Genomic DNA, 14,661 nt, shown 5'->3' with positions numbered 1-14,661 from the left:
CGTATAACTGTGCCTGCCTGAACCGTGCGTTCCTTGACACTTTTTTTGGGTATCGTAGCACCCTGGCCCATTCTTGGTCACTGAAGGGCCTCTGAAGTTCCTCTTCCCAGCCCCTCCTCGTGTGTGGTTCCTGTGAGTTTTCTGTTTTTAACAGTTGTTCATATAGCCTGGAAGTTGTATGGGTTCCTTCTGATATATCGTACCATGCGTCTAGCTTTGTCATATCCTCCTCCTCCTGGTTTGTCCGCTCTGGCCATCTTTTTTTGATGTTTCGTATCATGCCGTTGTAGAGGATGAATTGGCCTTCATGTATCTCGTATTCCTCCATCATTTCTTGAAAGTCTGCCCACCTTTCCCCTCTTGTCAGGTCTCCAATTTGTGCCACGCCTTTGGCTTCCCAGTGCGCTCGATATGCCACCAGCATGTTTGAATTCGCCCCCAAGAGGCCCGCCAGTGGGATCTGCGTCGAATACGGGTCTTTCTCCCCCTGGAGTCTCCATGCCCTCTTCCATAGTCCCACTGCGATGGTAAGCATGTTCGGGAGGGTCTTGAGCAGAGGTTTATCGAGCCACGGTATTTCTCTCAAGTAGTATCTTTTCAGTGCTGGCTGAAAGATAATTGTGTCAATTGTTTCGTCTTCCCCCAGCCACCTGACTGCGAACTGTAGCTGTCCTGCCAAATAATATTTCTCAAAGTCCGGTATTCTGATGCCACCTTCCTCATAGTCCTTCTGGAGTGTCCCCATTGCGATCTTGTTTCTTCCTCCCCCCCACAGGAAGGTTCGTGTTATTGTGTTTAATTTGTTGAAGAAGGTTTTGGGAATTGTGTATGGGATGTTCGTGAAATAATATAGTAGGCGCGGCAGCACAACCATTTTCAGGAGGGCCGCTCTCCCCATCATCCCCAGTGGTAGTGTTCCCCAGAAGGCCATCGACTTCTGTATCTTTTCCAGCGCCACCAATGTGTTGGTTCTGTGGGTATCGGCTGTATCATGATGCATCTCTATTCCCAGATATTTGAAGGAGTTTGGAGCCCACGCCAGGCCCAGGTCCGGGAGGCCACCCGGGGGGACCTGTTTTAGCCCTGCCAATGGGAAAACCAGGGATTTCTCTTTATTTATTGCTATGCCCGATAACCTGGTGTATGCCCCGATCGCCTCTAGGAGACATGGTAGGTTAGCGGCTGGGTTCTCCACAAATAGCAGCATGTCGTCCGCGTATAGCGAAACTTGGTGGAGGACCCCGTCTATGTCTATCCCGGTGTCCCTATATTCTGATCTGAGAAAGGCCGCAAACGGCTCCAGGGCCAGGATATATAACATTGGCGATAGTGGGCATCCCTGCTTGGTTCCCCTGTGTAACCTCCACTCCTTTGACGCAAATCGCCCTGTTTTCACCCTTGCTCTAGGATCATTGTATAGCAGCTTGATCCACCGGAGGAACCCCTCTCCTATGCCATAGTGAGCGAGCACACTGATCAGCCACTCCCAGCGGACCGAATCAAAAGCTTTGACAGCGTCCAGGGACACTATTGCGCTCTTGCCCTGTTTCCGGTTTGTCTCATCAATCACGTGGTGCAGTCTACGGAGGTTCCATGACGTGTTTCGCCCCGGGACATAGCCTGTTTGGTCCGGATGAATCAGAGTGGCCACTACCTGTTTCAGGCGGTTGGCTAATACTGCTGTCAGTATTTTGGCGTCCTGGTTGATAAGGGAAATCGGCCTGTAGGAGGCGCATTCCCTGGGTGATTTCCCTGGTTTTAGGATCGGGACGATTATTGATTGGGACATGCTAGTCGGCAGTTGTCCGCTCTCATATGCACCTTGATATGTGTCAGCTAGCTTCTGGGAGATGGTGCTCTTAAATGCCTTATAGAACTCGGCTGGGAGTCCATCCGGGCCCGGGGTCCTGCCAGTGGGGAGCTCCGCAATCACGCCCTCTATTTCTTCTACCGTGAGAGGTGTGCCCAGCAGCTGGGCTTGTTCTTCTGATAGTTTAGGCAGTCTTATTTCTGCCAGTGCGTCAGCAATATCTTCTGGGTCTATCTCTGGGTTTGGGGCATATAGTTGTTCATAGAATTGGGCAAATGAGGTATTAATCTGCTCTTGATTTCTGGTCTCTTTTCCCTTGTGGTCCACTAACACTGTAATGGGGTCTGTTTTGGTTTCCTGTCTGGTGAGCCACGCTAGGAGTCTACTGGGTTTATCCCCTTCCGCATGTAGTCGTTGTAGATACCTCCCATAATTCAGTCTCCCTAGCTTTTCCCAGAGCACCATACAGTCTGCTCTTAGCTTCACCAGCTCTCGGGGCTCACCCCCCTCTATCTCTGCCCGTCGCTCCCGTATTTCTATCTCCCTCTCGAGTTCACTGAGCTCCTTCATGGCCGCTCCCGTCAGCCCCCCCATCCTGCCTATTGCCGCCCCTCTTATCACCACCTTGAACGCGTCCCATAACGTGGCGCTACTTTCGACACTACCTTCGTTTTGCTCAAAGTAGTCCTCTATCGATTCTTGGAGGTGTTCCTCCAGTTCGCCCTCTCTCAGGGCCTCTGCTCGGAGCCGCCAGGTTGGTATCGGGGCTGACCTATGGGTATGTGCCCATGTCGCCATTATGGGGGCATGATCGGAGAGTGTACGTGCTTTAATGGTAATTTCTGTGAACTCTTGTAGTGATTCCCTACCCGTGAATATATAATCTATTCGTGTGAATGTTCCATGTGGTGCGCTATAATGTGTGTACCCTCTCCATGTACCTGTCTCCAGATGTCGACCAGCTGCAGTCCCTCGAGGGTCTTATGTAGTTCTTTGGCTGGGGGTGCCGGCTTCCTGTGCTTGTCATCCGACCTGTCCAGGAGCGGGTTCATGGTGCAATTAAAATCTCCGGCCCAGATAAACGTCGCCTCCCTGTACTGGGCCAGCCTGGGTGCCAGCCTCTTGAAGAATTCTGTTGCGTCGCAATTTGGTGCGTAGGTGTTAACCAGGCACACTTCTCTGTGTTCCAGCATGCCATGCACCAGTACCAGCCTCCCCTCCGGATCTGTCTCTTGCTTGAGCATCTGGAATGGGACCCCTGGGGCAATCCATGTTAGTACTCCCCGCGCGTAGTTCGAATACGTGGCACTGTATATCTGCCCTCCCCACTTCTTGTTCATCTTGATCTGTTTTTCCTTGGTAAGGTGTGTTTCCTGCAGCATTGCTATCTTAACCTTCATCCGGTTTAGCCATGCGTAGATCCTGAGTCTCTTGACATACGCATTAAGACCTCTCACATTCCAGGTTGCTATTGTCATGCCGTCCTGCCCCATGTCCTTTTCTTACGAACTGGCCTCATCGTCCCACCGCCGTGTCTTAGCGCTCTGCCCTCCTCCGCCACCGTATGGAAGTCCCTTGCGGTCCTTTTTTCAGGGCCCTCCTTCTTGATGCGACTGTGTTTATTGTCCCTTGTTTTGCGCTTCCTGTTGCACCTGTCACCTTGTGCTTGTGATTTCCCATGGTCTCTTGCGGTCTGTTTCTTGTTGCCTGCGCTGTATGCCGTCCATTCACACCTCATAACGTCTTTAACCCAAACAGTAACTGGTAAACTAACGCCCAGCCACCCTCCCCCTGCTCGGGCTCCGCCGCTTCTCTCATCGTGCTCCTTTGGCTGGGGCCGACTTGCAGCAGCGTGATGCCTTAAAACTGGCATCTAAACTTGTAGATTGTTCTCTCTACTGGGGCGTCTCCTCTCTCAGCCTACTGTGACTGGAGTGGGGTTGGTCGCTCCCTCGTTCATGTCTTCCGGCTTAGTTGTTGGTCGAATGTTTAGTATCTTGTGCTTGGCTGCCTTTTCCTTTTCTCCCCCCTTGTCAGGGTCTGTTTCCATTATTGTTGGCGCTTCTTTGTCTCAGCTGGGGGATGCCCCGTGTGTCCATCCATCTGTGGGCTTCATCGGTGGAATCAAAGAAGCATGTTTTGTCCTGGTGTATTACCTTGAGTTTGGCGGGGAACAATAGCATGTATCTCACCCCTGCACACCTGAGGCGTTCCTTTGTTGGGCCGAACTGTGCTCTCTGCTTTTGGACCATGGCTGTATAATCCGGATATATAGTAATCTTGGAGGAGTGTCTGGTAATCGTCCCTCCCCCCCTTGAAAATGCCAGTATTTTGTCCCTATCCTTAAAGTTCATGATCCTGGCAATTATCGCTCTCGGGGGGGCCCCGGGCTGAGGCCTTTTTGTTAGTGCTCTGTGTGCCCTCTCCACCACAAAGCCCTGAGACAGTGCTCCTGCCCCTATCTCTTGGAGCAGCATGTTCTCTATGTACTCCGTGGGGTCGTTGCCTTCCTCGCCCTCCGGAAGTCCAATAATGCGGACGTTGTTTCTCCTCGCCCTCCCCTCCTCATCCTCCGCTCTGCGCTCCAGGATCTTGACTCTTTGCAATACTTCTGACATTTGCGTTTGTGTTGTGGTGACCCCTGCCGTGTTTTGTTGCACTTGTTGTTCGATCTCTGCTACCCTCTCTGTCAGGTTCCGTGTGTCCTGGCGAAGGAGGCCCACGTCCACCATCACCGTGTCTAATTTGTTTTCAAGTGATGTCTTCAGGGCCCCTATTGCTGTGTCCATTTTATTCTCCAGAGATGCTGTCATGGCTGCTATTGCTTCCAGGATTGTGCCCTCGTTTGCATTTTCCGCCAGGTGGGGGGTATCAACTACGGCCTTCGCCGCATCCGCCTGCTTTTTGTGCTCGGACGTCTTAGTGAAAGTGTCCATGGTGCTTTGCTTAGCTTTCCCCTCCATTTTCTTGTTTGGCATTCTGTCTGTGTGTGCTCGCCCCACGTGTGGGCTGTCGGTGCTGCGTCCCTCCGGTTATTGTGTCTCGACTCCCGCTTCTCTCCTTACCGGTTCGCGTGATTGTCCTCTCTGCCCGTAACCTCCCGCTATATGTGGGCACCCCGTGGGTCAGTCGGGGGCCCAGGCGCTCGCCCCGTATTGCGTTGCAGTGTTCCAGGTACTTCGGTGGCTTCCTGTTCGAGCCTGTGTACCCCTGTGAAGGTGGTTTGGCCGTTGTAGTTAGCCCCGGGCCCTCCAGGCGCAGGCCAGCTCCCCGTCCCAGTGTGGGAGGTCTGGGGAGGCGATCCGCGTCCGCTCCGTTGCGGGGGTGCGCTATTGGCGCTGAAGGTTTCTCCGCTTGTGCCGCTCACCTCTGAGGACCAGGGCCGCCGCCGCTCTCACCGGGCGTGCCTGGCCTCGTGCACATCAGGTCCAGCAGTCCGCGGGTGCCCCAGCCTTCCTCGTTTTCCTCTCGCTTCTGTGGGTTCCGTCCGCTCCTCCGCTGGCTCGATCCCTCCCGGTGTTGCGCCTGCTCTCGGTTGCGCTTCTCACCCCTCGGGGCCCCTGCGTCCTTCTCACTCCTGGCAGCTGCGCACGTCGCACACCAGGTGATTCCTGTGTTCCCCTCCGAGGCTACCGCTGGGGTCGCTGAAGGATCAATTTCTCCCGATGCACGGGCGCCTCCCTCTCTTTACTCCGAGGCCGCGGCTCCGTCCGCCATGTTGGATTTCGCGGACCTTCCTTGTCGTCGGACGTTCGTCTGGATCGGCGCTCCGATTTCGCCCCAAATCTCACTCAGCAGTGGACGGATGTTTCTCCTACTGTACCCTGCTTTCGGGTCGTTGCAGCGTTCGCCTGAATGTCACCAAGCCGGATTATTACGCGGATCGTGACGGGAGCTCGGTCTCAAGGCAACCTCACTCCATGGGCTCAAGCCACGCCCCCCCAACTAAGGTCGGATTTATGCACGCATGCTGGTATAACATACGGACCTGCGGTTTAAGTGAAATGGCCCACTGAATATCGATTTAATTTTTTATTCAAGTCTTCCCATAATTGATTTTGATATTTTTGGATGTGATATCCCCACATAAAGCACAGGTATTTGAAACGTCCTTGCCAAATGTTCTTTCCACACTTCTGCAGAGATTGAAGAATCGAAAGCCCAACTTTGCTGAGAATTCGTCTGCTTAATCCTAGACCAAATGGATTTTGTATCAGGTTTACAAATATGTTTTATCATTTTTTGATTTTCTAAGTTATGCTTTTCAATTTTAGATTGTTTCACTCTATTTTTAGATAATTGCAAAATGTATTTCTTATATTTATACTGTGCTGATTAATTGCTACTTTTCCTCAAACACATTAGTTCTCTATTTTTAAGTTCCAGATTCAATAAGAATGTATGGCCATGATGAACAGGCTTTTGTTTGCTAGCCAGATATTTTAATTTGAGAGAGTTGATATTGCTTACTAATTTTGTCTGTGACACTAAAATTACTTTTTTTTGGTGACCGCTTCCCCAACCTTTGTCAGTTCTTGCGAAACCATATTGGGTAATTTGATGACACAAATGTGAGTTCCAACGCAAGGAAATTGGTGGACGATCTACTTACAGCAACCTCAAGGCTGCTTACTAAACTTTATCAAGGAGATGTTCTTTTTTAACTGGATCAGTAAGTGATCACTCAAATTAGTGTCATGAACAAACACAGGTTCACTAAGAATACCAATTATTTTGGAAACACAAAAAAAATGAATCAGTGAACAAGCTGAGCCACGCTTCCATGTATATTTTGGGGATTCGTCTGCCACTTTAGCAAAGAAAAGATACCATTCAGAAAAGTAAGTAGCCCATCTTTTGCCTCTTTGCTTTGACAATGTCTCACCATTATTCTGGAACCTAGAAGAGACCACATGGAAGCCCTCAAATCAACTGGAGTTAAAATCCCCTCCCATAATTATCTCGTAATTTGAAATATACATGAAAAAGCATTTTCAAAAATTGTGTCCAACTGATTGAAGATGTTCTCCTTGGTGATTTTAACAGGGTTCCAGTACAAACGTACAAATAATTTCTTTTATGCATGGCTCAATTACCAACAAATGTTCAGAACAATATCTAAGTCTAGATTCTGTGTTTGAGGCATTATCAATAGCAATCGCAAGTCCTCCAGAAGGTCTCCCTGCAGAGGCTAAAGAAGCAAGGGAATCATAAAGAGTATAACCATCTCGGTAGAGTTAATCAACCTTCATTGTTTCTTGAATGAGTAACATCCGTTTTATTCGAGGGAAGAAGTAAGGAAAACCACGTTAGAAAATTATTCAATCCGCAAGGATTCCAAGAATAAAAAATAAACTCATTAGCTCTGGTCGAGCTAGGCAGAGCTTACTACCGGTGTGGGTGCGAAAATACTTTTAATGAGAGGTTCCACCCACGTCCAATCCTTTATAGTGCCTGCCAAATACAGAAATTGTGAAATGGCATCCTTACTTGGTGCCTGCTCACTGACACCAACCGTGGTTTGACTTTCCTCTATAACTTAGCTTCCTGGTCATTGTTAAAAAATTGTATGGACAACCCTAATTGGGAAAAGTCTGATCTATGTGCCCAAATACATTTTAATATGATCGTAGAATTCACCTGACAGATCAGATCATCCGATTGTTGTTGTGTTGGGCTAATGTAATCCAGTAAAAGTCCCCCGAATTTAAGATTCTTAAAGAAGGAATTTGGTTAATTATATCCGATAAAAAGGAACGGTTAAGCTGGGCATTTCCCAGAACCTTTGGGTTACTCTCCCAGCCTGTAGTATTCAGGGTCTGCTGCAATTTATCACAAGTACCAGACGCCAACTCAGATTGATTGGTATGAGTTTGGGTGATGCCTCTGGGTAAACTTAAAGATGTTTTATTTGAGACCACAGGGAAAGGAGCAGCACACGTCACAGGGATACAATTTGTTGGAGGCGGTAAGGATTCAACAGAGGTTGGCTCCTATCGGGTGTAGACAACCTCATGCCAGAACTCTTTATCCTACCAGCAATTGTCAAAAATGTAGACAATGAAGCCTGCTTTTTATCACCCAACTCATCCGAATATAAAGAAGAAAGATTTATCTCATCTATAGATTCAAAAAGTGCCTTTTTATTTATGTTAGGGCTGGTGTACCTATTTTCCTAGAATCCTTGTTTTTTTCATAGTATTTATGTTTCCTATGGGTTTACGACCAACTTCCTTAATCTGCTTAGACTCTCCTTTGACCTTTTAACTGCCATGGGTTCCCCCCCACCAGTGCCAAGGCCTTTTTTGGTGATTTCAGTATTTCACCATGCAAAGCCTTCTAACATTTTCTCCTTCATTAACCCCTTAAGTGCGGTAATCCCAAGGACGAGATACCTCGTCCTTGGCACTTAAAGGGTGAAACTGTAAATGAGATTGACTTTCGCTCAGTTGCTGTAAGTCCATTAGCTCATCATACCTACTAATTGCACAAAGGCTTTTGATATACTTGTGCCCGTTCATTTTAGTCAGAGGCAAGTTCTTGAATTTCTTTATTTGAGACTCATTTAACTTCTTCCTATTTGCTTTTCTCTTATCTGCTTTCAGTTTGAGTTGTTTGTTACTACTAGAACGAAAAGCTGTAGAGTTACCAGTAGACCCTTCAGCTATGCTATGATAGTTTATTTATATAGCCAAAAACTAACAAAAAATAGTAATGGGCTCTGCTCTATGAGAACGAACATGGCAAAATTGGCCAGTTCTATGGGAAGGTACCCACTCTAGAGTCCGCAGCCACACTTTAGCTCACTGTACCTTTCACAGATGGGAAATACCCATTTGCATATCAGTCTTTGTCCCGCCCACATGGGCAGTCAATGCTATGGCAATTCCCTTCTGAACAAGAGTACCAACAGCAACCCCATACACGTGTTTCAGCCTTGTTGGGCATCATCAGTGAGGTGGAGCTGTGGCTCTCTGAGCACAGTGAGCAAGGGGTCCACGTCTGGATGACCTTAGGAAACTTAGAACAGAGTCCCTTCATCTTGAGCATACAGAGGTCTGGGGGCACCGAGGACAGCCAAACAGCACACTTCGATGCACTTCTATTGCACGAGCCCGCAGCAATTATAGGGCTGATGGGAGGTGATAGGTGGGGCCAAAAAGAAACTTTTGAACGTGGTTTGAAGCTGGATTGGAAGTAATTCCGCTGTGTTTCCACAGAACAGAGTCACTTCACCTTTGGCATACAGTGGTCTGGGGGCAGCGAGGACAGCCAAACAGCACACTTCGGTGCACTTATTACCAAAATAGAAGTTGGACAATCAGTAAAGAAAACACCTGTGATCTCCTGGAAGAGTGTGTACCAATGGGACTTTCCAAGATTGTGATGCTCAGCTCAAAGAAATTTCTGAGTAGGATTCCAAATTCTGTGTTGGTCATGGCAGACTGGCAGCTGCGATGCTGCCAAAGCTGTTTTGTGGTGGGCACAGTGGGATGCCGTATCATTTGTGGTTTCCACGAGGAGTTAAGCATGGATGTTCCCCAATCCTAATCATGCTCTAGGTGATGTCCTGCTTTTCTCTGTCTGGCATGCTGTGCTGCATTGTGTGCTGTATGCAATTTAGTGTAACTTTTTTCATTCTTTGAGATGTTTTCTGCTTGGAATATCCTGCTAGAACTGGGACATTGTGGGCCTCATTACAGGTCGGGCTGTCCGGAAATAACAGTGGCGGTGAACCCGTCGCCACTGTTAATTCCGGACCACCCGATCCCGACTCCTGCAGGCGGGAGGTGATGTTCCCGCCAGGTCTGACCTGGCGGGTTTAACACCGCCCGCCTGCAGGGGGACGTGCAAACACCAGCACCATCACGAGATGGTGCTGGTGTTTCCACTTCCCCATTCCCATTGAGTCCTATAGGACTCAATGGGAATGGGGATTTACCGAATTCCGCCTCCGGAATTCCCGGGACACCAGGGTCGTAATGCCCTGGTATTTCCCGGAGTCATGGAGGCGGAATGGTAATACGATTCCGCGGTAACCAGGCGGTTTTACCGCCTCAGTTACCTCCGGACTCGTAATGAGGTCCTGTGTGACCTTATTCAACATATAGGGAATCATTTAGACCTGGGGATCACCAGGAGGTAGACGCGAGTATGCTGCATCCGATCCCTAGAGTGGAACCTAGGTGCAAATAGCGCCATGACTGCCACCATACTCGGAATGAGGCCCACTGTGTCTGTGACGATTCACTAAGTGTTTTCACTTCTCCCCAGGGGGGAGCCCCTTCCCATGAGGCTAGGGTGGTGAGGCCGCTACCCAATAAGTCCCCTTGGGGGTGGCACTCAGAGGGAGGATCTCATGGAAGGGGACCTCCCCTTTGGGGATAAGGACGAACACCTAGGTAGGATCAACCACAACACCCCAACTCCGACCCCCCCTAAACCTCTAACCAGTGCATTATCAGAACCCCCTTCCCAGTCCCTCCCATATGTTTTACATACAGTTCCCCTATTATGACTGAGAAGATGACTGACAAAATACTGAGTACTGACCAGAGAACTACAGAGATGCAGTGTAATGCACAAACAATGATCAAAAGGAACTGCAGTGGTATAGACATCCGCAGAGCCATGGTTACTCATTCTCCATAAAAAGTAAGGAAGGACTACGAGAAAGGGAGAAGCAGCCACCCAGAGTGCAGGTCTGTGAAGCCCTGGAAGTTGGAAGGAGACGCAGAGCCGAACAGGGAGGAACAAAGAGCAGTCTGCTCCCTGATTTGAGAAAGCCAGCAATCTCCTTCCCCTGACGTCTGAACTGAGGTTTGACAAACCGGGACTTGAGGGCATGAAGCGGAGCAGAAGCCACCGGTCCCAGCGGTAATATTAGGACTGCCTTGACTTCTGTTGGCACTTCGGAAGTGATCACTGCCCCTTCCCATTCATGGATCTCCTTTCCAGAATTCTCCTTGGAAGACATTTTAGCGGAAGCTAAGCGCCTTAAATCATCTTCCCCTTAAGATCCTATTCCTTTAAGAACTATACAGGAAATTCTGCTGTCTATTCTTCCCTGGCTCACTCTGGTGGTTAATTATTCTTGCCAGAATGGTGGTATACCACCTGCACTGACACAGGCCACGTTGATTCCGGTTTTGAAGACGCCTTCTCTTGAAACCCTGGTATTATCTAACTATCACCCCATTTCTCGTCTTTCCTTTTCTATGAAGCTTTTAGAATCGCTAGTCTCGCCTCTTTCCTCTTTTCTTGAATCTTCTTCCTTCTTTGATTGTTTTCAATCTGGTTTTCGGCTGGTTGGGGAACAGAGTGTTTTGGTATTGATCCTGGATGACCTTACTATGATTGCAGATCATGGTGGAGTGGGAGCACTGATTCTACGCAACCTCTCGGACGCATTTGATACCGTCAACCACGCCATCCTGCTATCTCGTATGGCTGCAGCTGGTTTGTCGGGTTCTGTCCTATCTTGGTTCGCTTCTTTTCTTGAAGATCGATGTCAGTCTCTTTTGCTTTCTTCTTTTCTTTCATCTGTTCCTTCACTTTCCTGTGGTGTCCCTCAAGGATCTGCTCTGCCCCTGATTCTCTTTAATATCTACATGCAGCTATTGCTGGCTCTTATCTGCTCCTGCGGCCTCCGATGCTACACTTATGCCGACGACAGCCAGAGCCTGGTCCATGTAGATCTTGCCCAGGGCAAGTCATCTGAGGCGCTATGTGATTGGGTGATGGTGGGTGCTATCTCTGACTCTATTATTTTTTCCTCCCTCTTTGGCCTTCTTTAGGGGATTTTCCTCGGCCGGTGAAGGAGGTAAAAAATCTGGGTATGGTATTTTCTTCCTCTCTTTTGATGGCTTCACAGATTAATGCAGTATGCAACATTAGCTATTTTACCTTGAGGGCCCCGCGCAAAGTATTGCCTTTTTTTCCAGACTTTATTTGGCGGCTGGCCGTCGCTTCTTTGATTAGCAGCCATATTGACTATTGTAATGCGCTCTACCTGGCTCAACCATGTGGATTAATCCACCGGCTCCAATTTCTCCAAAACATGGCGTCCTGGATTGCCATTGGCATCCCTTTTGGGGCACACAGCCTGGTGCTCGGAGCCTTGCATTGGCTCCTGGTGGCTGCCCGCATTAAGTTTAAATCCCTGTTTCTAGTCCATCGTGCATATCATCAAGGCACAGACTACATTCATGAGAAATGTGTACATTATATTCCTGAGAGACCTTTGAGATCCAGCTCGGCTCGCTGTCTGGTGACCCCTAGATATTGCTGAGTGAGACTTGGAGGCTGTGCTTTTTCATTAGCCGCAAGCACCCTTTGGAATGAGCTGCCCTTTGTCTGAGAAGTATTGAGGGTCACCTCTTATTTCATAGGTCCCTCAAAACATTGCAGTCCAGTTTGTGAGTTAAAGCCTTTCCTCCTGTTACCTTAACACATCCTTGCGCCAAGATGCCTATGGTGAACCAGTGCGTTACAGGTTAGATAAAAAGAATAACAAGGAAATATCTTCCGAATCACAGTACTTGGCCGGCAAGTTTACTGAGTCTGGGAGATGTGGGGAGAAGAGAAATATTGGTCTGGGACCCTCATCCAAACCAGGACAAAGATGGATGTCATCTTCCTTGTTGCTGTACTTGGCAAGCAAGGAGACCAAGTGGGCTATACTGGGGAAACCTGGGTCAAGGATCATATTTGTGTAAGAACTGTTGAGAAAGAAAGAAACAGTGAAACCAAGAGGAGTCATTCTCCTGGTAGTGCTATATCCACTGGGAAAAGACAATAAGCCTAGTGAAAGGAGTCATTCCCCCAGGTAGGAGAAAAGCCACAGTAAAGAGAAGGGAGTCATTCTCTTGACATTAAGAGAACTGAATACAGAGCCTTTAGGCCAGCAGACGGGAGTCATTCCCTCTGGAGTGAAGGAACAGTGAATCTTCTGCTACAGAGCATTCTACGATTGGCAGTCCTTTGTGAAATATGGGGACCAGAGGAAGGGACTCATTCCTCCTAGTTAAGAACTTGCAAACAGAACTGTGCCACCCAGTTGAGGAAAAGGGAGTCATTCTCCTGGACCACAAGCATTGACGCAACCTTCTAGTTTAGTTCTAAGTGTAAGGGACAGAAGTGGAGATTTTGACACAGGACAATAGACATTCTGACAGACCCCTTTGGCATTTTAGTTGAGACAGGGAAATCCCCATAGAGCTAAGGAAAGTTAGGTTATCTCTTTATATAATTTAATAAAAGTCTATAAAAATCACTATGCCATGTGAGAAACCTAGCTATTACCCAAGGTTCTGTCATCCAGGTGGCCAGAACACGACCATCGCTATAGGATCCAGTTCCTGGGGGTGGACCTGTGACTGAGGATCACCTGGATGGGGGTCCTTGGAGAGTGGAAGTGGGACACTGACGGGTGAGACGCGGTATCCCCCTTCTTCCAATACCTTTTCCCCATCCTGCCACATAGGACATTCGAAAACACTGCCCCCCCTTTTCTGATACAAACACTTTTGCACAATACAAAAGACAACGGACTAACACCAGAGCCATTTACCTGACATGTCCCAATGTAAAGTCAGGCAATTGACAATAATCACACACACCTGTCAGTCCTTTCCCTTCCCCACAGGGATAAAAGATGGAGCACGAAAGCACACTACGAGCAAGGCAGTGCGCATGCCATGAGAGTTAATTCAGCACAGTAGTTAAAGAGGCAGAGCAAGACAGCACATACCGAGAAGGCGACAAGGACAGAAGCGACCTCACCCTTCCCAACCAAGGCCCGTGAATCCTCTGCAGAAGGAATCGTAAGACCACGAGCAGTAGCCAGCTTGTGTTGCAGCAGATGTCAATGGTACACAAGACCCTCCTGCACTGATAACCAAGCCGGGGAGAGACGCTTGTCTCTGTGGTACCAACCTTGACTCCAGATACAAAGAAAGCCAAAGCGGTTCATCACAGCCGGTGAGTCGAGGAATTAAACGATAAGAAGCCTAACTGTGTTGAAGGAAAGTCGGCAAGTGGCATAGTGAAAAAGTTCAAAGAACTGTAAAATTGTGAAGGGAAAACCAGCTGCAGAGGGGACTGGCACCAAGTGGGTGCTGACTCGAGAAACTTTGGTTGATCCTGTGTTGAGTGAAACTACTGATACAAGAAGGTCATAGGAGAGCCGCCAAGACAGGTCAGGAGGTCTAGCAACATCGCTGTACAGTCAAATGTCTTTCACAGATAAACTGTTAAGAAAGCAAGAGAAGTGAATCCCGCATCAAGAAAGAGAAAACCTTTGAAAAGTACCGGGGCGTGAATCCCGTGAAATGAAATACGAAATGGCAAGAGTGAACCCGAAGAAGGAATGCCGATAAAGAGGGGCAAAGTCTAACGTCCCAAGAAACTGTGTGTTGATAAAGGTGAACCTGGCAGAAGGATGTCCACAGGAACTGTTTAAAAGTTGTGATGCAGAGGAAAGCCATAGTGAACTCTGCAGAGGGAGGTTGAGATTCGAAAAAGTTCTGCACCAGGAAGAGGGGGACCCAAGTGTGAAAAATCAGCACCCTAAGTACCAAAAAGCGAACTAACTTTTATTTGTTATTGCTGAGACATCAGGCCCTCGAAGGCAAGAGACTTTTGAGAGTAAAGAGACCCTGATGGCTGAAACAGAACTGTCGACTCGTGCTGGGAAGGCTCGAGTGCGTGCTGTGCTCAGGATACCCACCTTATCCCGTGCTCAAAATGTGGGGAAGTGAGACCCCTGGCAATCACATCCTGACCTATTATTTGTGAACACTTCTTTCTTGAAAACCCTATCCCACACTTTTTATATAGTTAGTTGTAAT

The 14,661-nt window shown here is 48.4% G+C and overlaps 1 protein-coding gene across 1 annotated transcript in view; it reads left to right on the top strand.

The window, feature by feature from the left end:
• The window catches only part of LOC138565351 (uncharacterized), a 146,473-nt gene that overhangs the window by 27,680 nt on the left and 104,132 nt on the right, over positions 1-14,661 (top strand). The gene's annotated exons all lie outside the window — the stretch shown is intronic.

This window comes from Ambystoma mexicanum, chromosome 1p, assembly GCF_040938575.1.
Source record: "Ambystoma mexicanum isolate Mex_15411 chromosome 1p, UKY_AmexF1_1, whole genome shotgun sequence".
In the NCBI taxonomy this organism is placed as follows: domain Eukaryota; kingdom Metazoa; phylum Chordata; class Amphibia; order Caudata; family Ambystomatidae; genus Ambystoma; species Ambystoma mexicanum.
The sequence above is the reverse complement of the archived record's forward strand: the minus strand, read 5'-3'. Positions and strand labels throughout refer to the sequence as shown.